This window comes from Callospermophilus lateralis, chromosome 8 (assembly GCF_048772815.1).
Source record: "Callospermophilus lateralis isolate mCalLat2 chromosome 8, mCalLat2.hap1, whole genome shotgun sequence".
Classification (NCBI taxonomy): Eukaryota; Metazoa; Chordata; class Mammalia; order Rodentia; family Sciuridae; genus Callospermophilus; species Callospermophilus lateralis.
In genome coordinates, this window is record NC_135312.1 from 96423894 (window position 1) to 96448592 (window position 24699).

At 33.1% G+C, this 24699-nt stretch overlaps 1 pseudogene; it reads left to right on the forward strand.

Moving 5' to 3' along the window:
• Positions 1-20698: 20698 nt before the first annotated feature.
• On the forward strand, positions 20699-20947 carry LOC143405759 (immediate early response 3-interacting protein 1 pseudogene; annotated as a pseudogene).
• Positions 20948-24699: the final 3752 nt, after the last annotated feature.

Below are 24699 nucleotides of genomic sequence, written 5' to 3' on the forward strand. Positions count from 1 at the left end.
TTAGGGAACAATAGGCTCACTAAAAATTTGGCAAATAACTTATAAAAATTGGAAGATTTTAGAGTTAATTATAGCTTTAACTTTGGTGGCACCAGTCATTTTTTGTGATGTTGTTTCTGAACCCCATTTGTGTGTGGAAAATCCATCAATTTGTAAAGTGAAGCACCAAGTCAACTGCAGAAGTGCAGAGTGTTAGGTAATTGCTTTTTATTTATGTGTCTTATCTCTTGTGTTCAGGAACTTTCAGAATCATGAGCAAAATAACACCATCTTTACTTTATAGTTTGCTATGTCAGGTATTTTGTTATAGTGATGGAAACTCGCTTACATATGTTCCATTGATAGCATACACATTTTCAATATTGGTGACATCAAAGAAATATTACTGTTATTTATGATGAATAAGTTTTATAGCATCATTCTGACTATTTTTCCTTAAATACATGACTTCTAGATATGATTATCAAATTTTGCCATTGACTGCAAGTTTTTCAATGAAATCCGTTTCTGTAAATGAAATCCATTTCTGTAAAAATCATTTAGATTTTCAATTCCTGTTGCTTGAAACTGAGAAACTTGATTGGCTAAAAGATTTAAATTTTATACAATTGAAATTAACAACAGTCTAAATTATTTTAATTGGAAATATGCTGACTGTATATGTGAACTGGAAATATTAATCTAGAAACACTTTGTAATCATTATAGAAGCCAAGAAAGGCTTGAGGCAGTGAGACATGAATTGAAAAAATAAAAGGCAGTATGTACAGGCAGTTCACATAAAAAAACAATACAAATTACTTATAAGCATATGAATAGGTGCTCAATCTTATTCATCAATAATAAAATGCAAATTAAAACAACAATAAGAGAACAGATTGGCAAATATTAAGTAGTGATAACACAAGGGTTAGGAGAATGTGGGGAAATAGCACCTCCATACATTTTTTATTTAAAAATTCATTACTTCTACTACTTCAGAGACAAATTAGAATTATATTTTTGTGCATGCATGATAGCTTTTTTGAACAATGCAAATGAAACTGTGCTACAGAAAGAAGTATATATTTGTGGTGGAAGAGAACTACAAATTTCATTATATTGTATTATTTTAGAAATATTATTTCATTAAAAATGGAAAAAAATTAAAGACAAATGAACAGAAAAACACCTTGAATAGGCAAAAAGTAAAATTTATAGTAAAAATATTATCAGTATATAATTCAGAGAGAATATCTTTAAAAAATAAGTAAAAATAAAATATTATTTGGGCATGTAGGGACTAGGTGATTTGGAAAATAAAATCATCATAACCCAAACAAGGGTAATTAGGAGAAGTGTTTTCATAAATTAAATGAATACTGTTGAGAACATGTTGCACTTAAGAGATCTATTAGGATGTTCCACTAGCCATTTCAAAGGTCAGTTATAGGTTCTAGACTAGACAGCATGGTTCATATTTAGAAAGGACCCAACCAGAAGAAGGGATGATTGTAACTGGGTCTGTCAAATGAGAGAGATCAGTGGAGATGAGAAGCGAGCCCTGAAACCTTGGATGACAACCACATTGGGGGCAGTGGAGAAATAGAAAGAGTAAGTAAGTAAGTAAATACTCCTTTGGAGTTAATTTAGAATTATAATTTCTTTAATTGCAGCAGCCATGTGTAAAGAGAAGCAGAATAGCATGTATGTTCCTAGGAAACGAGGAATGATACAGTTTTAAGAGAGTCAACTGTGTGGATAGTTATAGAAAGGTTGTTAAAAGTTTCTAATGAGAGGGACGTCTTGCGTTGGTAATTAAATAGTCAGTTTTAAGTTAAGCTACAGTAAATGACAGCTTATATACAGTCCCAGTATAAGAGTCCATACAATTATCAAGAAAAACTACTCTTTCGAGAGGTTAGACACAAAAGGCAACAGAGAATGAAAGAATGCCAAGTAATGAAATTAGAGAAAAAATAAAATATCCCAAGAGCTATATATGTCTCTTGTGCAGGTGTTTGGTGTATTATGATTTGTCTGTTCTAAGAAAGCACAAGAAGCCAACATGAGAAGACAGATTTAATAGGTATCTATCACTATATTTGTGTTGGTTTGTTTAACTAAATCTCTACACTTAAAACCCAAACTCTAGGTTTAATAGGGGTCCTGAGTGACCGCATGCACATGCTTCTTCTGTATGGGGTCAGACTAGAAGCCAAGGAATGGTATGGAGTGGAGCATTCCAGTGGAAGCACTTAGCAAGAATCAGTAAACCTAAGATAAATCTACTATCTCCTTGTAATATGTGAAACCTTATTAAAATCAGTTATATCTGTTAACTTGATCTGAGTTGTGCTATATGGAAATAAGGGTAGAGCCATGTGTTTTTCTTTGAAATATTGGGAAAATTAGAGTTCTGGGTGACAGATGTCCTCTAAAATTGAACCCAATGGCTCCCTTTGCCTCCAATTAACTTACCCAGCAGTGATTAATCTCCAAAGTGTTCCCCAAAGAAAGAGTTTTCTTAAAAACAATTTTTGGGACTCAAGCTTAGAAACATATTCTCCACATAAACAATCCTCCTTTCAGTGCTCTGGAATACCTGAATTTGATCTTGTTTATATTCTTGGTTGGTACCTTATAGAATAATGGAGAAATTTTATAAGTGAAAGATATAAAGATTTATTCAATCTAATAATATTTATTAAAAACTAAGCTACTAGAAAAATGAAAGTCATATGGTGAACATAAGATGAAAACAAATTTTTTTAAGTCAAGGTCTTTATATTTCATTTTTATCTCCAATGGGTAGGAGAATATTTTTAAATATTTTAAGACATTAGGAGATAGTTACCTTATGACTAGTTATAGTACATGTGTCTGGTTAGTAAAGAATTTTACAGTAAGATTAATTGGGAGGGCATTAATAGTTTCCTAATTCAATAAAATATTACCTATAGAGTTGATAGATTTGGTCAGCTTCATCAAACTGGTGGACAGTTCCTTGGAGGAAAAAGTAATCTATCAGATTAGTTACTTGTAGTCCAATTAATCAAAAAATTGGCTGTTTGCCTGAAGTTTTCAATTTTTAATATTACTTCAAGACATTTTACAGGCATTACCACTTTAAATAGCATTTTATACTTATTCAACAAAAAAGTATTATTTTATTTTATCCATCCTGATCTGCTTTCTCCTCACCAAATACAGTAATAATCAAATCATATAAGAATAAAGATCATTTCATTTTTAAAGCATTTTATTTCTAACTAAGAAGATAAGTCTCTGTTTATAGGAAATAGCTATTTAAAATGCCATCTTTATGAATATTCAACCTAATTCAGATCAAGGTTTCTCATTAGGACAAGTGAAATAGATTGCTGACTACATAAAAGAAGTGTTGTAGGAAAAAATCTTTCTTGGGATGCCATATGTAAAGAGTGAATGTTAACAAGCAGTTGGGCTACTGGATTTTTTTCTTGTCAAAGTGATATACTTGTTATATCTATTTTATTCCCATGTAGTCCTTAAAATGACTGCAGCAAGAAAGCTTTGAATGCTAATTTACCAGACAGGAATACACATTTATATCTATGGTACTTAAAAAGTACATTTTTTTCCTCCTGCACTGACACATTATAATGATGTCAAGGTCCTGAAAAAAGAGCATGACATTAACAAGATGGAAGGCTAACTTAATGGAAGTTCCATTGATAAAATGCCATCCTCACAAAGCTAGTAATTGTTCTTTGGCTATTATACTCTTACCAAAGAAGCAATATATCAGATGCCTGCTCATCTAGGAATAACTCTAAAAGATTCTGAGACACTGCAAGTTGTATATCACCAAATTGTGGAACATTAAAAGCAACTAACTTATTCATTAATTATTGTATCTTACTGCCTACAGTCAAGAACTATGACAGATAATTTAATCGTTAAAAATCTCATGCATAGTTATTTGAAAATGTTGTTTTCTTTTAAAATGAAATATATTCCTATGGAAAAAGTCAAGGATTCAACCTTCTATACACAAATTAATAACCATATAGCATCAGATTGTAAAGTTTCTGGGATGATAATTATGTTTGTGTTCTATTATAAGTTTCTGGATTCTCAAATGAAATTGAATGTAATTATGCAGTACAAAATTGTAGGAGCTCATCATAATAGTAGATAAATTAGCTTCCCTGGAATATGGTTCAATAAAAATTGAAATTAAATCTTTAAAATTAAAACTTGATTTTCGTACTTTTATTTTCATTATCTGCATTACCATTCCTCAGACTCTTATAAATCATCTTTCTGCCACTCTCTTGTCCTTGGTCATTTAGCTCTAGAGTTGGCTTTTGTACATAACTTGTCCCTCCCCAAAATTATTGTGATTATTACATTTAGTAACAAAAATCACTTACATTGACTACTCGCTGTGGAGTCACACATGTACAACATGGTAAAATTTTTCTGTGTACCTTGTGTCTCCTTTTCATCACACATATCCTCCCTAAATTTAGAATTCACTTCTGAGTATTAAGTTGTACATTGTCCCATTTCTGAGACTTTGCAGTCATTTACCATAACAACTGCCCTTCCCACAGGGAGAAATAAGGACTCATAAATGATCAAATTTACTGAAATCATCAGAAGCAAGTATCTATTCTTTATCCACTTCAATCACATTGCAATATTCATTCATTCCACAACTACTACTCAAACTCTTACTGTATGAAAGACATAGATACAATTTATCTTAAGTTGTTTCTCTGCTACTTAAAGGGTTTGAGGAAATTAAAATTGAGGAAACAGAATAGAAAGTAAAAGGAACCGAGCAAGGAGTTGATGTTTTAGGGAAGTCCCAATTTCAGCCTGTCCTTACTCAGGGAGATTCTGGAATGGTCACCTTTGAAGCAAGGTACCTTGTATTCCCTCTCTTCCTTGCCCAATATTGTAAAAAGGAGCAGCCAATCACTACCTTATGCTTTAACTCCATCCTTTGAACAGGGGATGACTATAAGGCCCCTACAGCATCTTCTTAAGGTCACAGTAGTGCACACAGATGCTGGGGACCATGCCAACAACACCTCTGCTAAAGGAGGATCCAGGTTATTAGAATGGACCACACATGGTGTCAGCTATATCTTTATAACAACAAATGGTACTTGTTCTAAAAAGAATTTATAGAGGATTTGCTTGAGAGGCAAGGAAAAAAATCAAAAAGCTCATTTTTGATATTTATGACTTCCACAGATAATAAGAATTAATATAAATTGATTACACAAAAAACAAGCTTATACTCAGTTGGTTATAATGGATGATATCAGGCCTTGTAGCAAGACCATTTCATAGTTGCTTGCACTTGTCCTTAACATCACCCAAATATATTTTCCTTTTTTAAAATTTCTCCATAAATGTATATGGATAAGAGCCATTTTGGAATCGTATATGCAAAACCCATATGGCTAAAGGCTGCTAAATGCCTGGAAGATTATCCTGAGAAGTTCTGCAGTTAGTTTTATATTCACTGCACTCAGTGTTATTTTTGTAATTATAAAATTAAGGAAGAGTAAATGGAAACAGATAAAAGGTATTATGACTACCCCTTAATTAGTATGCTTTAAATGAATTTGAATCTTTGCAATTAGATCCCAAGTTATCTCAGTTATTTCATGAGAAATAAATGACAAAAGAAAAAAAATGTTCCCTGAAAAAACATTCTCAGTCCTTTTTTTTCCCTTTCAAAAGCTGTTCAAATAGAAGTTTTATCCAACTGGCTAAGCACCCATCTGCTGGGCAGATAATAATTCTGATTATGTGCAACCACAGCAGATATCCATAGTAAGACATTAAGTTATTTATTAATCTATATGTGTTGGCTTCTGTCCTGATTACATTAAAAATACTGCAGAGTAAAAGACACTTTAATAAAAGCTCAGTGACTTTTGTACTCATGCCAAACAATTCTCTTAAGACTATAAAGTCTTTAAAGAAACATTCTTCAGGAATTCAGTGTGGAAAAGTTTACTTTTGTCTTTATAAATGGAATATAGAAGAGACTAAGATTGATATTAGCATATGCAAAACCATACCTTCATTTTTAGAATAATAAAGCTTAATGAATTAAATTCTAATCTGAAATATTTGAATACATACAAATATATCTACTATATGATTTTTTTTACAGTTTTAAGATAAAGTATTTCTGTAAATTCATGTTTACTCACTATGAATGTACCTGTTTTTAGCTATCAGAAAGCAAAAGTTTTCTTACAAAGGCAAGAGTCGAGACAGGTTGAGTATTCATTATATAGTAGCTATGTGAAAAAATATGGATTGAATTGATCCCCCTGGCAATTCTCATCATCAATAACAGTGAATGATGATGTCTGGGGAAACAACCTACAGCCAACCTGTGATGCTTCTTTCATTTTAGAGACAATAAACTCAATTTTTGAAGTCGTGACTTATTAATGGTGCCATATCATCCATTAACTAAAATTTAAACAACTTTTTTGGATAAAATATAGGCCTCTACCTCACTCAGTTTACCTAAGTGTGTAAAAGTGGAGTGTGTAATAAGAGCAATTAGGTATATGGCCTAAACAATGGTAGTAGCTTACTATAGACTTGTTTTCCTCTTTCTCTCATTTACATGAAAACAGACTTATAAGCAACATCTCCAAATGGTACTGGTGGTTATATGCAAATTACTAAGTGGTTAATAACTGGACTTACTTCATATTAACATCTTACAAAAACAAGCAACATAGACCTGGAGGTGAAAGTGCTTCAAGCATCTCTGAGCTTAGCAGAAAGCAAACTAACTTGCTTAAAGTCACATATATATAATTCATTTATACAGCACTTCTGTCTAAATACACTTAAAAATAAAAAAAAAACTGCAGGAGGCAAGTAAGTTTCAACTATTGTATACAGCAAGACATTCTAGCCTTTAGGAACTTTAAGGAAATGTAAATAACATTTCCTTATTTTTATTGATTTGTTCCCTTCTAAATCTATTGTTCTGTGCTAATCATTCCATGTAATTTTCGTTGTTTCTGTGATTACGCATAACTTATTCCTAAAATATTGACATCTTCACTGAATAAAACATCAGTCTGAAGTAGTATACAAGGAAGAAAATTTATAATAAAGATTCCAAGGTAAATGTGTAGGTTATCAAAAAATTTTAGTATATAATCAGTCATAATAAATTCTAATTGATGTTGGGGAGTGAAACAATTAGAAATTATAGTTACCTAAACACTTTTGAATTATAAAAATGATAAGCTCAAGCTGGGTGCACTGATGTGCACCCATAGTTCCAGCCACTCAGGAGACTGAAGTGGGTGGGCCATTTGAGCCCAGAATTTTGAAGCCAGCTTATGCCCCATAGTGAGATCCTGTCTCAAAAAAAATAAAAATAAAAGGCAATGGGTTAACACAAGACTTATTTGATATCACCAAATAATAGTACAGGAAACAAAATCTTCCAGATGGTATTTCTAGGCCTCTCAGTGTTCTTAACATATCTGGAATATAAACCAATGATAATGATCATTATTGATAAGTGATGTTTTACAGAATGTTGTCAGTGCTTGACACTGTCTAAGAGATCTATATGGATTTCCTAATTTTATTCATAGGGCATTCATATTGAGAGAAAAAATATATAACTGAACATTGATCACACTCCATCTAGGCAAGGGAAATGTGATCCCAAAATTCTACAGCAACCAATCCTGCAGCAATTGACTCAGAACAATCAGAACTTGATCAAGAAATGCTGGCTTCACTGTATTTTGCTCCACTTCCAACTGACTTTCAATTGACCATTCAGACAGTTGATAATCTCCCCAAACCAATCAAATAAGATACCTTGCTTCTAATTAGGCCAACGCCAGCTTCCCCCTTTCTCACTATAAAATGCTGTATTCTCATCTGCCATTGAATCTTTATCAAAGCAAGTGTTATTGACTGACTTGCTCTAGTAAACTCTGGAGGGATAGCCTGTTTCCTCTTCTTTGGATGCTTACCTTTTACTATAGGGTAATAATTTACTCTTAAAGCAAATTCACCTTTTAGTTTCATTTATGACTTCTGGGTATATTTTTCAGTGATGGAGAGGGGACAGTGTTTCAGAAGTCCTTGACTGGTTTTGGCAATACCCTCTGCCCTGCCCTATTTAGGGCATGGGTAGGAACCAAGGGATGTCACAATGCTCAAGCTCTCTGTCACTCTGCTTTGCTGTCTGATGCTCCTGCTGCCTTTTTGCTGACTGGCTCCCAGCTTACTCCTTGCACAGCAGATAGCTGTCATCCTCCTTTTTCTTTGGCCACCAGGGAACACTCATAATGTTTCCTGTGCAGTGTTGACAAATAAAATGCAGAGCTTTGATTTAATCTTAATTTCATATGAACAATTCACTGTTACGCAATTAATGTAAAATCTGGAATATACTTACAGTAAAAAGTATTATCTACCTGAGATTTAAATGTAACAGGTTGATCATTAACTCTCACATACACATATAAAGTGTGTATGTGTACATATATACTCATGAACCTGTCTGTATGAGTATATGTAATGAAAATATATACACACTAAAATATTTATTTATGTATACACTAATATTTATACATCCTTTTAAAAAATTTAGTTGTATATGGACACAATAGATTTATTTTATTTATTTATTTTTCTTTGGTACTGAGGATCGAACCCAGTGCCTCACACATGCTAGGCACACACTCTACCAATGAGCCACAATCTCAGCCCCACATTCCTATAATTATATCCTATGCAATATTTGAAACATATCAAAAGGAATATTCATTGTTTATCTGAAATATAAATTTAGTCCTGAATTTTGTTTTTGTTTCTGTTTTCCCAAAATCCATTACTGTATTTCTGTTTGTGGTTCTGTTGAGGATAGTGACTATAGCACAGATTTTTACCAAACACCTCCCTTTTCCCACTGTGTGCAATCATCCCAGGGGCTTACAGATTGAGGGTGGGAGGGGTAGGTGTGAGGAGGGTCTTACAGTGAGACTGGAGTGCAGTCCTCCTGCCTGCTCTGGCACATCCTGTCAGAAATGCTTATGTCACTCACACTGGGAGGTCTATTGCTCTTCCCATTTCTCTTGTCTTTCATCATGGCTGCCTAGTTTTTCAGAAATGTCTGTCTATTCCTGATGCCTAACTGTGGATCACTTTCAAATTCTTTTCCCTTGAGCACATAGACTAGACTATATTTCTGTGTTCTTACTTTAAGTCTGCGTGATTATGCTATGACACTTGAAAAAAAGGAAAATCTCTAGGGAAAAACATTGCTTAAATCTACCAAATGGTCTTAATTTTAGTTCTAATCTAGCTGGAAATACAAGATATATCAAACAGTAGGAAAGAAGAAGGCGGTGATTGGTGTAGGCAATCGAGGATTTCTTTGTTGCCAGGGCAATAGATAGAGCAGATGTAGAAAGTTTAATGCAAAAGAGAAAATACTGGAGCATAAGGTGAGTGAGGGAGGGGGTGGGAACCTTGTGTATTTCTGTTTGTAAATTAGGTAATGAGATGTAGAATTATCAATGCTAGAAAATAAATAAAACAGAAAAGAGTGGGCACGAAACTTTTTTTGGGTTTTCATAAGAAAGAATAGGCAGAACACACTAAGCAGGACAATTTTGATTTAGGATTGAGTAATTTGAATAATTTGACTAACTTTTGTGGTATAGGGACTGCTCTCAAGGCAAGAGAATAGTGTTTTGAGGACTGAAGCAAGCTGTCCTGGTATATAGGCTCTGGATTTGTTTTGCATGTGTAAGTTGCACTTGCAAGGCAGACATTTATTATCTCTAGAAATTAGCTAGCTCTGGGATGGGCAGTCTCTCCAGGGTCAGCAAGGCTCCAGATGTCAGAATGCCAAAAATACATGGTTAACATAGGGATACACATAACATACATAATCACAGAACTGATGAGGTTAAAGAACTACAAACTCTCATTGACAGTGTAAAATACTAGCAGTAAGGTCAAGAACAAAACTACTTCAAAATAAAAGAAGTTTAAAACTACATAAGGTAGGAAGCTTCTGAGTACTTATCATATGAAGGTGAATATGAAGAATAAATGATAGTTTGTCAAGTAAAGAAGTTTAGTTAGAAAAATATAGGGAGTAAGAGGAATAGAGGTTTCATATTATATGGCAGAATAATAATGATTTCTGTGGGACTGTAGTAAAAATTGAGGAGCCAGGTGACAGTGACAATGAGGAGAGGAATGAGTCAAATCTTGAAGGATGTTAAGGAATTTGGAATCTATTCTCTGAATAATAGAGATATATATTGAAAAATTTTATAAAAGGTAAGACATGTTCAAGTATATGTTTTCAAATGATCACTCTGGCCAATATATGGAGGATGGATTTTAGGGTGCTCACTGAAAACTAGAAGATTGGCAGAGAAGGTGAGATGCATTAATTCAGTGAGCAAATATTGATTAAGTAACTACCATATGACAGAAACTATTTTTATCACACAGGTATACAGGCATACAGATAAATACACATCTCTTCTAAGACTTGCATTACAGGGGCAGCAATATAGAACATAAATACAATGTCAGATTATTTCTGTGCTACAAGAGGAGGGATGAGAAATATTGGTCAATGGGGTGAAAAATTAGTTTATAATTTAGGAGGAATAAATTCTCATGTTCTATTGCAACATAGATTGGTTATGGTTAACAATGTACTAACTATTTCAAAATAACTAAAATAAAGGGTTTTGAATGTTTTCTTCTCAAAGAAATAATACATGTGATAGAAATGCTATTAAATGCCCTGATTTGATTATTGCATATTGTATACATGCATCACCAATATCATACAGAGGAAATATTCAGTCTGAAAAGTTTGATATTTAGCACATTTTGAAAAGGTGTTTCTGGCCTTTCCTTTATACTCCCAGGTTAGCTAGAGTTGAATATACTAATTGGATAACAAGGGGCACCTCCACCTCCCTTCTGTGCCAGTTTACTTTCAACTTCTCTTTGCTTCTTTTTTCTTGTGCCTGCCTCCATGTGTTAGTAATCATCAAATGTCAGAGAAGTTAAGCAGTGTCAGGGTTTTGCACAAATGTAGCAAAGGGCAGACATAAACTATGACTCTGGGGCCACAGGGATCAGAAATATATTTAAGACAGAGACCTATACTGGAATTATGGAACAACAAACACTCCAGTGATTGTAAGTCAGATAACATAGGTCTGGAACCACAATGAGACAGAAAACAGGTAAATAAAAACAGCAGTGAGGCCAAAGAGGTCATGGATGAATTGCTTCCTTTTATATTCATCATCCAATGCAAAGGCAACACTCAGACAAAAATCGTTAGAACTCTTATTTCCATCTATTGTAAATATATATAAAGTATGACAAAGTGATAATATTGCTAAAATGCCAGCAATTGGCTCAGGGCTATTAGTAGAAATTTAAAATTCATTGCAACAGCAATGCACAAAAGATTACCCACTGACATTCATTAAACTGTACCTTGAACTTTGACACTATGTTTACCATGGGGATATTATTCTTGGTATCTTAGATGCCCTCATATTGCTTTTCTCCAGGAGAAATTGTGCCCACATCTTATCAATAAAAAAATAGTATTTATATAAAACACTAAGGTTTTATATTGCATATGCTTTTTATTTTTGTTTTGACACTTAGAAAACTTAGAGCTAAATTTTGCAATCATTTCATAGTAAGTGAGAAGTATAATATATTAATTTTAATGTTTATCTTCCCTTTATTACCCTACTATATAATTCTTCAGGTATTTATTTTAGATTTCTAATTATATAAGACTTTCAATTTCAATGTCTTCCAACTATTTCTTGGAAAAGTCAAAAACAAATTTATAAATCTTTGTTTAAAAGTTTTTACAAGCACATTTTATAGTTCTACCAGGAGATACAATCAAGCATTCTTCTAATCCCTTTAGCACATAAAAATTGAGTAAATTTTTTTCCTTCAAAAGCATAGAATATTCACTGGTCTCAATAAGCAAGAATAACACTTCATTCCCAAATAGAAGTCCAATTTATATATTTTCCTGCTTTAAACAGTTAAATAGTATAGTAATACCTCTAACTCCAGGGCTTACTGTTCTCTCCAAATACTCCTCTTTCTGCCCCACTCCAACTGTGCCCTCAACCATAAATCTCATTCTCCAGGTGCATTTGTTTCCAGATCAGATCAAGTGTTCTGGCAGCCAAGACTTAGCTGGGCTTATTTATCATAATTCATCCCACAGCATCTCTAATAGCAAATATAAGAATCTCCTGTATGATCCCTTATGTAAAGTCATTGTCATCCTCATTCATCAAGTGCATTTCTGTTTTAACAGACTAGATTAAAACAACAATGTTAAAGGTACACATGAACCATGAAAAGAAAAAAATTAAGATACTATAGTAAGTTGAGGATCATTCAGATGATTCTCTAAGAATGTCATACATATTTCAGAAAAGTTTAAGGAATTGAACTTAAATCATTTTCTGCTTCATGAGCATTCTTAATGAAAAAATGGAAAGAAAGAGAAAGAATGAGTGGGAGAACCATTTACTTAAGCAAGCTTGGATCAAATACTGCACTGCTGGTCATGCTATTTCTGGAGGTTTGATGTGGTTAATAGATTCAGGAGTGACTTCTGGAAACCAAAGCATTACTCAAATGATTTAATCAAATCTTTCCAATTTCTCTTTTCTTCTAAGGGAAGTTTTCAGTAAATTGGGGGTTGGTAGTATGAGAGGAAGATTGAAGATAATGAACAAGTTGGGGAAGGCTGAGAGATATATAAAAAGAGAAATCTGTAGTGATCCAATACAATTTTTTAAAATCTTCAACCAGGTAGACATAATGATTATATTAATAATGGCATTCATACCTTGGCCTCATGTAATTATTTTTAAAGATAGGTCTTTGCTTTAATGGCATTAGTCATTTCCTTTCCTCTGAAGTTTCGGGAATTGGCTACAAATTCAGTATTTTTTTAAGTATAGTAAAATTGTACTTTTAATATAGCATTTTATAATGTCTATTAAAAATATAGGATTAACTATAGAGAAGTGCTCTTAGTAAAATGAAAAGATAGAGTCCCATTAACAGATTTCTATTGTTTTAAACCTTTTCATGAAGATTTTACATGTTGATGAGGCAGTAATTATTGAAGCCGCGCATACAAGGTGAAGTGCATGTGTAGTGGGGACCAGTTAGAAAGATATGCAGGTGCGTATACTTAGTGGTTGAATTGTTGCACGTTAGGCAGATCACAGTGCCACAGGAAACAAACATACATGTTTTCAAAGAACAGCTGCCCCTCATATGGAGACTGAACTGGAAATCTTCTGTCTCCCCAGCTTCTTTGTCCTTTGCAATATAACATTGACTCTATTCTTCTCTATCCTAAACAGGTTTTACATAAAGTCATAAACATAGAGTTTCTATTTTATATAGAACTTTTATATAAATAAGATGCCCACTGGCTTCAATATTTTTTATCTTCAATTCAACAGTTGAATGCTTAAGGAATAGAATAACATAAAAGGTAAAATGGCTTTAAGATAAACTATGAACTTTCTAAATGTATTTGAATTGAGATGCCCCTGAGAATATAATTGACTTCTCTGTTTTGCTACCTCTTTAAAGGGAGTAGTGTGTAGAGTTCGATGAGAGGATGGTTGCTGAGCAGTATGACTTGGACTTGAATCCTAGTTCCAACACTTGCCAGTTTAGGGAACTAAAGTAAAATATGCCTCAGTATCCTCCTCTGCAATTGAGGATAAAATGTAATACATTATTAATAGATATAATACTTGTTATTAGTAGCCATTTAGTAAATAGCTAATAAATAGCTATTAACTAGCTATTTAGTAAATAACTATTAACTAGCTATTTAGTAAATAGCTACTAATTAGTAATTATTAGTAGCTATTTAGTAAATAATGAGAAAGATTTCTGGTTAATAACCTGTACTTTTAAGTGGTTGCTATTATTATTGTTTTCTACAAAGAATCAGATGTAATTTGAATAAAATAATTATATGGCCATAATTATGACACTGAATCTATGACACCAATATTTAAGAATAAAAGCCACACTGGTACTCTGAATTAAAGGAAATACTACTACTGAAATATAGTTGGGAGAGAAATTTCATTTTTTTTTTGAGAAATATCAATAATGTATTAACTACACTGGTCTTTCTACAGCTAAATAATTAGTAATACAATAAACAGAAAATCAAAAGTTAGTATCATTAAACAAATGTATAGATATTACTTTAATGTAATAAACACTACTCATTATTTTAAGTATGAGGATTTAAGGTTTAAATTTCTTGAGTTCATATCATCTGTTTAATATTATTTTATTTTTTACAAAGAACAAGGTTGAATGTACTGACTAGGAAATCAGTTCATGTAAGTATGACTTATTTAATTTTGTGTGGTTTAAATTATATGGCACTCTATTTTCTATTTTAGGTTATTGTTCTATATGTATTTTATAATATTATTCATTCAATGTTTTATTTTTAATATATTAAGAAGTCTCATACATGACACTAGAAGTAATCCATTAAATTAAATATAAAATATTACAGATGTGGTTATTTGAAACTAGCAATTGTTTGTTCAGAAAATTTTTCAAATCTCCAATAATGTGTAATAAATGAACTAATCTTAGTGATATAATACAAAAATTGATTCTGTTTTCAGAATTCCTAAAAAGCTCAATGCATTGGCGTCTCTGAGCTGCCATGTTTGGAACCATCACTGGAAAGAATGAAGGAGCTGGGAGAGTCTCAGATAACTGGGGACAAGTAGAGGCTTCTTCACTCACATCGGATGCCTGTGCTGACAAAACAGGGAGGTCAGCTCAGCTGAGACTTCTGACTGTAATATACCCGAAAGCTGTTGATGAAATATGTCCCCTCCAAATCCACATGCTGGAAATTTAATCTCTGTGCAGTATTCTTGAGCAGTGGGATCTTAAGAGAAGTGTTTAGGTGATGACAGCGGCCCTCATGAACAGATTAATGTCTTTATAAAATGAATTAATAGAGAGAATTTTGTTCCCTTTTCCCCCTCACATCCATCTGCCATGTGAGACCACTCCCTTCCTCCCATCTGCAGGATACAATACAGTGCTTGGTCTTCAAAGAACAGATGAGGCTGTCTTCAGGTAACAAACCTACAGTTGCCTTATTCTTGTGTTCCCAGTCCCCAAAACTGTGAGAAACAAATTTCCATTCTTTATAAATTACCTGATCCCAATTATTCTGTTACAGCAGCACAAGCTACGACACTACCCTTCCATGTGACCTGGGTTACTCAAAACATGGTAGGTGGGTTCCAAGATGGAACATTCAAAGAGGGAATGTTCTTAAAGTGAGGGTTTCAAGAGACTGAAGCACAAGGAAGTTGTAAGAGGTCAATGTGCAGTGTAATTTCTACCTCATGCTCTTAACAATAAGTGAATTAGAAAGGTCTGACAAGATACAAGGGAAAGACAATCTGGGTCCCCTACTTGATGTGGGAGTGAAATGTCACATGGCAGAAGAACCTGTGAATGGTTAATATCAGTGGAGCCATTTTAAACAACTAAAGCAACCACAGAAAACAGAGGATTACTAGAGCACTTTTAGGTTAAATTATGTACACAGAATTTTAAGATAGGCACATGAAAACAAAGTTAAAAAATATAAAATAATTCACTCAGGATCTATAATTACAAAACATATTTTTAAAAGGCTGCTAGGAAGTAATTCTGAAAGTTGTGCAACTTAAGGTTCATTCATGATACTTAATGCTTACATTATTGCTAAAACAGAAGCAAATTTCAAAGTATTTTAAATATAGTAAATATTGCCAGTACTATGAATTAAGCCATATTATGTGTAATTTATGATATGCAATAAATATTTTCATATTTGAATTAAAATCAATTACAATGAATTCTGTGTAAATAAAAAAGAGAATGTCAGTGTTTGTGATAATTCACACTGTGTTGGCAGAGTTTCATCTGTAAGCAGAAACTATAATACAGAACAGAACAAGAAATACTTGAATTAAAAGTACATTTCAAATACTTTGAGAATATAGAAAATTAGGTAACCGGAGAACAACACCAATTTCATATGTTAAAAGCCATAAACAGATGTAGTATAGTAGCTCACAGTTATTTTTTTAATTTGTTAGTTATTTAAACATACATTGAAATAAAATATATATTTCTTATATCAAATAAATGGATGATATCCAGTAAAAGTAGTTTATCTCTTTCCTGTTTAGAATAACCAATATTGAATATGAGTTTTGAATCATTTGAAATTCTTATAATGCAAGCAAGCTATTAAAAAACAGTTTGTCAGCATCCACTTCCACTTTCCAATTGTTGAAGGTATGAATGCTGTCTATCGTTTTTATATCAAAGAAATGAAGTATTTTTCTTTGCTTATCAGAGAATAAAATCAAACCCTGCATGTGCATTGGTCCCAACTCTTCCACACATTTCTTCACAGGTAAAAGGGAAAAATGCTCTCATTTCAATTTTCTACAATTAATATTCAAATTAAAAGTCTTGAAAGGAGAGAAAGAACTCTATAATATAAACAGATTTTTAGTTTTTAAGCTCATTTTTCATGATTCAGAAGTATACATATTTTTGATGTGATAATTCCCACACAGCCATGTTCTGGATACCAACCTGTAAGAAATAATATCTATAATTCAAACCAAATATTAGTATTTCCAGTATTGATCAATTTTGTAAAATAATGTAATTTCTCAATGGTTATTTTCCTGTCCTATGGAACAATATAAATGTTTATTCAAGAAGGATAGTGAAGGGAAAAAATCTTCATACCATCTTGTTTTAATTCTTCCTAATGGAAGCATCCTAAAAGCAGCTATATACTTTTCTTGTTTTTGTGTAATGCATTTGTAATCATCAATCTGCACTGGATATATTCCACAGCATTTTCTCTAAAAAGTAGCAAATGGTTCTTGGTGTCTAATATGGGTGTTAATGATTGACTGATACAATGTAATCCTGGAAAGGAATTTTACAGTGCTGTCTCATTAACCAGATGACCTCCAGACATTGTCAGCACAACCCAGCAGAGGTGATTGATCACCAGAGAACAGAGGTTAGTAACTCTCCCCCAGGTATTAATGTATAGCATCTTCACTTACCCCCCCTCTCAGGCTGTTCCAGTAAAAGATTGATTTATTATGCAGCTTCAATGGGGATTTGTCAAACTCTTAATCAAGGAATCCTATATTGCCACAAGTAAATCAATGACACTTTCTGGCAAAATGACTTTTATGGTGCATGAAAACATTATGTGCAGGTACTATTCTGTAGCAGCAAAACATATCCAGATCTCAGTGAAGCAGAGCTGGACATATGGAAGGGAAGAAAAAAAAATAGTAGGCCATTCCTTGACACATAGATACTATTGTAAAGTGAAATGCTTTTTGTTGTTTCCTAGGATAGATCAAGACAACTTGAGGCTCCAGGGGACTAGGTTAAAAGATGCACAGAAGTCAAATGGCTAAGGAAGAAACATGCTTTAAAACTGAATTTTTGAGATATATATAGAGAGAAGATGATGTGGAAAGAAATCTCAGACCAGGTTTTTAATGACTTGTCCTGTTTAAATGGCAGTGTCCCTAGGGATGGATTAACTGAGAGGTGCTTCATTGATTTTAAGACACACATTTTGTTGAAATTTAATAACAGATGGCATATTTAATGACAATAAATATATTTTTATGATTTTCAAAATAATAATTTGACTTTAAAAGAATATAAATAGTGCAAATGTAAGACATCAGAGCCTGGTTATTAAAACAAACACAAAAATAGCAACAACAAAATCCTGTCTGCTCTGTGTGTCTAGCAGTACACTCCTCATCTCTGAAAGTTTGTTGAAAAAAACTTCATTCTCTATTATGGTTGAAAGATACTGCCAAAAGAAGATATGTTGAACTCCTAATTCATAGTAATTCAGAATGCATTTGGAAATGTGGTCTATGCAGATTTAACCATTATAAGATAAATCAAGGTAGGCCTGATTCAATATAAATTGTGTCCTTATTTAAACCAAATAAACAAAAAGAGCCGTTTGGAGAGAGACACACAGACAGAAGATGAAGCAAAGTTGGTCATACAATGACAGAGGAAGAGATTGAATTTATGCAGCTGTGAGCCAAAGCAAAACAAGGATTCTGGCCATGATGAGAAGTTAGAAAATGGCAAGGAAGGCTTCTACATTGAGACATGAGGAGAGTGGGATCTTGCTAATTCTGGACTTGTAGCTTTCCAAACTGCAATACAATTAATTCTATTGTGCTAAGACATCTAATTATGATACTTGGTTATAGCAGGTTTAGAAAAGTAATGCCCTCTCTGCTATGTGAACAAGCCAGACAGGCTCTGGAGTGAGAAGACAGTTTCCACCTGGACTGAGTATACACAAGCACGAGCTACCTCACAAGGTTAGAGAAATGGGAGAACCATTGTGGTGAGCCTTGAGGTGTCATGCCATGGACATGGCATTTTTTGAAAATGCCATATCAGTGTAAGACATTTTTCTTTCTGTGAGAACCAAATGGATGGGGTTGGGGGGTGAGGAACATAGTTCTTCAGCAAGAGAATAATCCTACTTCACTGATCATCATCTTATAAGGAGGGAGAGATTTAGCTCCTCATCTTTAGATATGATATATTTATATATAACATTAAATTTAGTACATTAAAATATAACATTAAATTTAATTCAGGAGTACTTCTTATTTTTGGAAAACAGAGAACAAAATTTGATGTGAATTGCTAAAGAAGTTTTTGATGACTAATCACATAAACACCCATCTTCACAAAGTCAGCAGTCAAATAATTTAAAAAGTTAAGAGAGTTTTAAGTCACCAGAAACCACACTAATTTTTATTTGTTTAACATGATCTTCTTACCAATACTACATTTACATAAAGAAATCAAATATGACAAGAAAGCAGAGGTAAAACTCAGTAATACCATATAGTATTATCCTCACTGCTGAGTTTGTCATGATTTAATAACTAAAGACTAACACTTCAAGGGTAAAACCCTAGATCTAAAGTAGAAAGTACCACTTTCATTGCAAGGAACATATCATTGCAAAGTTCCTCCAAAGAAGTCTTACTAATTTAGAAGAATTATTTGTCTTTTAGGAGCAGCAAGGACATTTGAGAATGACTTGGAGGTTTTCTTTTTTTAAAAAAGACACATATATAAATGACAATTCCAATTTAATTCAAAGTGTATTTCATTTAGAGCAAACCAACAATATTCTTAATGAGCTGACTTAATTATAGCTATCATTTTAAAAAGATGCTTCCATATCCACATGTACATATATACACACAAAGAAAGCAGGCATTAATTTGAATACACTGTGCACAAAAATGTATGCATCTGGATGTATATAAGAGAATGAGCTACAAGAAAGTGCCTCTAAAATTTAAAGCCCCTCCAAATAACCTTATTGATTTGCCTTGTAACAATATCCTTCCAAAGGAAGGTTTCTCCTCATTGAATGGATGTCCTTTGAAGTCAATTAAACTTGGGCATGGCACTCCCAACACTGCATGCATTTTATAGGTGAAGGCAACAACTATTTGACAGAATGACATGGGAACCAGATTTCCTGATTATGGAGCACTATTTTTAACATTCAAGTATGTAAGAAATACAAAGTGTATTTTTTTGATATTTAAAATTGAGCTATTTCAGGGCTTTGAAGAATAAATACACAAATTCAACTGAGTTTTTCATAACTTTTTTTTAAAATGAAAGTCTTACAGAACTCTTTTCTCTTCCCAGCTGCCAGTTGTCTTGCAAATGCTTGGCTTTGCCTATGAGAGTGGTCATGTGAGAGAGCTGAAAGCCACAACTAAGATCATCCAACAAACACAGATACTGAAAATGCCCAAATGTGGGTCATTAGGGTCAGATGGCAAGATGAGCAACTTGTGTTTGTTTCAGTTATTTGAGAATCTTTGATTGACATCACATTATTCCTACTAGCCAGTTCTTCAACTCTGATGATCAAACTAAACTATTAATTCAGAGCAGCCCTTGTCATGGCATGATTGTTTGTTGTTGTTGTTGTTGTTGTTGTTGTTGTTGTTGTTTTATACTATTACCAGAAATCTTATTCTAGGAAAGTTGGAAAATCATTCTAAACATTTACCCTTTTAATTCACAACTAAAGGTTAAAGATAGAAAAGTTGGTTCATATGTGATAACTTCTTAATGAAAATTAGTTAAATGTAATGGAAAGGTCCAAAGGCATTATTTTAATACTTTGATCACTGAAAGTTTCATAGATATAAAAAGATCCTATTGATTGTTTTTTGTTTGTGAAAAAATAATCCTCACCTATTTCCTTTAACTGCAGATAACACCTACCTATTTCTCTCATGAAATGAAAAATATACATAACAAATGCATACACCCTTTGGCTACTGGTATAAATCTTATTTGTACTGGTTGCTTTTTCTCTTAGGTAATGATATGGGACATCTTATGCTAATATCTGGTTTAAAAGCAAGTTTTAAATGTAATTACTTGGCGGGAGAGGGTTCAGTTGGGCCTCGCCAAGGCTCCAGGTGATCATGGCTTTTACCCTGTATTCACCACTTCAGGCAGCCCTGCTGTGTGTCAACGCCATTGCCCTGCTGCAGGAGGAGCGCTTCCTTAAAAACATTGGCTGGGGAACGGACCAGGGAATTGGTGGATTTGAAGAGGAACCAGGAATTAAGTCTCAGCTAAGGAACCTGATTCGATCTGTAAGAACTGTGATGTGAGTGCCATTGATAATAGTAAACTCAGTTGCTGTCGTACTGCTTTTGTTATTTAGGTGAACAACAATGGGAAAAATGGAGACCCAGAAGAAGAGATGCCAGTGAAGTTATTATTTCAGTCATTACTAGAATATTCATTTCTTTGCAGGCTGATATTGCACTTGACACAAATGTAAAATTGAAAATAAAACCAGTTTCTATTAATCTGATTTTTTTTTTAATACTGCACTTGCAGTTTATTACAGAAAGATCAAGTCACCAGAGGTAGTAGCTGTCCAAGATTGAAATACATCTGACTGCTGGCTATTAATAACAGTTTTTGCTATGGTAAAGATTGTTTAAAGGGTACAAGACTGTCTCTCTGGGTTGTTTGTTTGAGTTTTTAGATGTTTTTCTCTCACTTCTCAGGGATGAATTTTTTTCCAAAATTTTGAAGTTCCTCGTGACTTAGCTGTGATGTGAGAGTAATTATCCCCCTAGATTAAATTTAAAGAATTTTTAAGTAATTATCACATGTAAATGGTAAATAAGTAATTTGGATAATTTTATTTTAAACTGTTGGTTAAATAGTCTATATGGTCTTGTTATGAAGAATTAAAATTTATATATACTATAAAGGATAATATTCTTTGATTTCAGGGAAAATTCTAATTTTGTGAGTCACCTGATGATTGTGGTCTCAAGTTCTTTTTATGCATTTTATTAATTAGCCTGAATAAGGAGATCAAGCCAATATCTGCATTTTCATTGGTAGAAAAATCTGTATAGAAATGTCTGTACCCTTTTTACAATGATGATGACTTATTTTATAAAATCAGCATAAATATTAGCCTGCAGTATCAACCCTAAATATTCACAACTAAACCATCCTATGTAAGAAGACTGTTTATTGTGAAGCCTTTACCTCCCAAAATATTATCATGTTTCCATTTCTTGGTGGAGCAGCACATTAAAAAGTGTGATTCTTAATTCTTCATTCTGTCAATAGAGCATTCATGCTAGATGTTGTTTTTTTATTTTTTGTTTATATGTCTTGAATCATCTTGTAAGGTTGTTTGCTTATCCCATAATATGGTTTTATGTAGAAAGGTTTAAACTATGTAAATGGTTTTTGTGAAAATTATCAGTTATTTTGAAGGGGTGGAATGGCATCTTTGTTGATAGAACTTTTGTAAATAAAGTTGAGTTTTCAAATAAAAAATAAAAAAATAAATGTAATTACTTAGGAGTAAAAAATCCTAAGAATCTAATATGGAACAATCAATTAAGGAATTTACATTTTATTACAAGAACACTTGTTTTTTCTCCATGATCACATTAAAATTCTACAAAATACGTAGGTACCACCAAATTCCTCAAAATGTAAATATAAATTTTCACTTCAATGTTAAAATTACCTGTAGGAAATAGCTCAGGATTTCAAAGATTTCTGCTACTTTATGATCCCATATTTATTTTTATTGACCTTATTTTTGTCAACATTTGAAAAAAGTGACAGATTCATCCAGCCAAATTCATTTTAGCAGATTTCCTATACATTCACAAGTGCGTTTACTACTACATCCAAGTTCAAAGATAGTGATTAGGTTTTTAAAAACTCAATGTAAATAACACCTGAGAACATTTAGAAGTAATATCAGAAATGTCTGCATTAAGTCACATGGCAATTTTATGTACATAAAAGTTCTCCTTCCAAACTCCATGTCCCTATCATCCCAATGGATAATGCTGATGTCACCATTAGTTTGTTTGATTCGTTCATTTGATTTCTGAAGTTTGTGTAGCTTTTTAAGCATCCAATCAAGCAACTCCAAAGTCTTCATTCACTATTCAAAGTTCTACAATGGTTCTAAACTGAAATATCCTTCTTTTCTTTTCACTCTTTTTAGGATTACTAAATTAGCAGTATATAGTTTACATATTTAAGCACTACCTTCCAGTGTGATGGTATTCAAAGTGCTTGATTCACAATACTGTATCAGAATCACCTGGAATCCTACTTGAATATAGAATTTTCAGATCCATAATAGAACCACTAGTTTCCTGGGAATTTTTCATGTATTTGAAGTCTGAGAAGCAATATTTCTTCCACTAAGTCACCCTCTCTTTAGAGATCTATTTTCTTATTCTTGTCTGGCAAAAGCAGAAATAAAACTTGGTTCTAGTAAGTTATATGCCAAGTGACAGGTTCTTCAATATATCGATTAATAGTTATTCAATTCTAGCAATAGAAAATGAACTAAGACATATACCTCACATTGTACTTGTGCTCACTAAATCCATATTCTTCTTACTCATCCTGCCCAGGCAGACCAGCTTCTTCCTCTGCTATAGTTCCTTTATTTCATCTTGGTTGTAACTTTGACATTCTGCATCATTAGCAACCATGTTTCCATTAGCTAGCAATCTTTAAAAAAATGTATTCCTTTTCCTCTTTCACCAATGGACTTACCTTCTCTCTAGATTATCATGGGTTACATTGTGAGAATTATGTTCCTATAAATCTTAGGAAATAGATATGCAATACCCTTCACTACTTTTGCCATTTTGAATAAAAAAGGCTTGCATCCTCCATTCAAACCCTATCCAATCTTGTTTTTGTCTCCTACTTTTCTAGCTTCATCTGAGTCAGCTTCTCAACAATGTTTTACCCAGTGGTCATCTTCTTGCTTCTGATTTTTTTTCAAGTTTTAGTGTCTTTCTATTGCTATATACTGGTTGCCTCAGATACATTCTATTTAATTGTATCTCTCCACTTCTAAGTGATCCATTCAAGACATGGCTTTAAATATGACCACATGCTTGATAAAATAATTCCTACATCTTCTACTCATCTCCTAAACTCCAAACTCTTCAATATAACTATATAGTAGATATCTCCACATTGATGTGTACTAGTTTTCTCAAACAGAAGATGTCTGGGAATAAATCCCTAATTCTTTTCTTCATCCCCAAACTATCTTTTCATTAGTCTTTTCCAGTTTCTTGATTGGAAAATCAGATACCAACTCATTCAAACAAAGTTTCTAAAGTCAATCTTGATTTGTCCTTTCCCTTCATGCAGTCATTCAGGTAATTGCCAAGTTCTTTAATGAATGTTCTGAATTTTCTCACTTCATTTTTTCTTGTATAACTTTAAATTAATCCACTTTCACCCTTTTTCTTATGACTATTTTTATAACTTCTTAATTTTTTCCTGCTTCTTCAGTAGTCTAAAAATATTTACACACTCCCTAGACTATTTACTATTAGTATGAGAATACTCTCTATGCCCTAGAAATGTAGCTTCCTTCCTCTTCATTCAACTTGCCAAGCTCCTTCTAGCCTCATGTTGGCATTTTGCTTTTCCCATATCTCTTATAGGAATGGTTCCTCACAGCGCTCAGTTTTCAGTCCTAATACCACTCCATCATCTTCCCTTACCATACTCGCCCAATCTATGCTTTTTATTCACCCTCTTTATTTCAGAATTTTTTGCTCCTTAAAAGAGATAACTATTAGACCATTCTGGATGTCATAACAAATTAACATAAACTGGATAGCTTACAGGCAACAGAAATTTCTTTCCTGTGGTTGTGGAGTCTGGGAAGTCCAAGATCAAGGCATTGGCAGATTCAGTCTGTCAAGGCCCTACTTTCTAATTCACTGATGGCAGTGGATGGTGGATGGTGGAGGAGGCAAAAAAAAAAAAGCTGCCTCCGGTCTCTTCCATTAGAAAAGTAGTCATATTAATAAGCATTCCATCTCAGGACCTAATCACCTTCAAAAATTCCTGTTTCCTAATACCATCGTATTGATGGTTAATTTTCAAA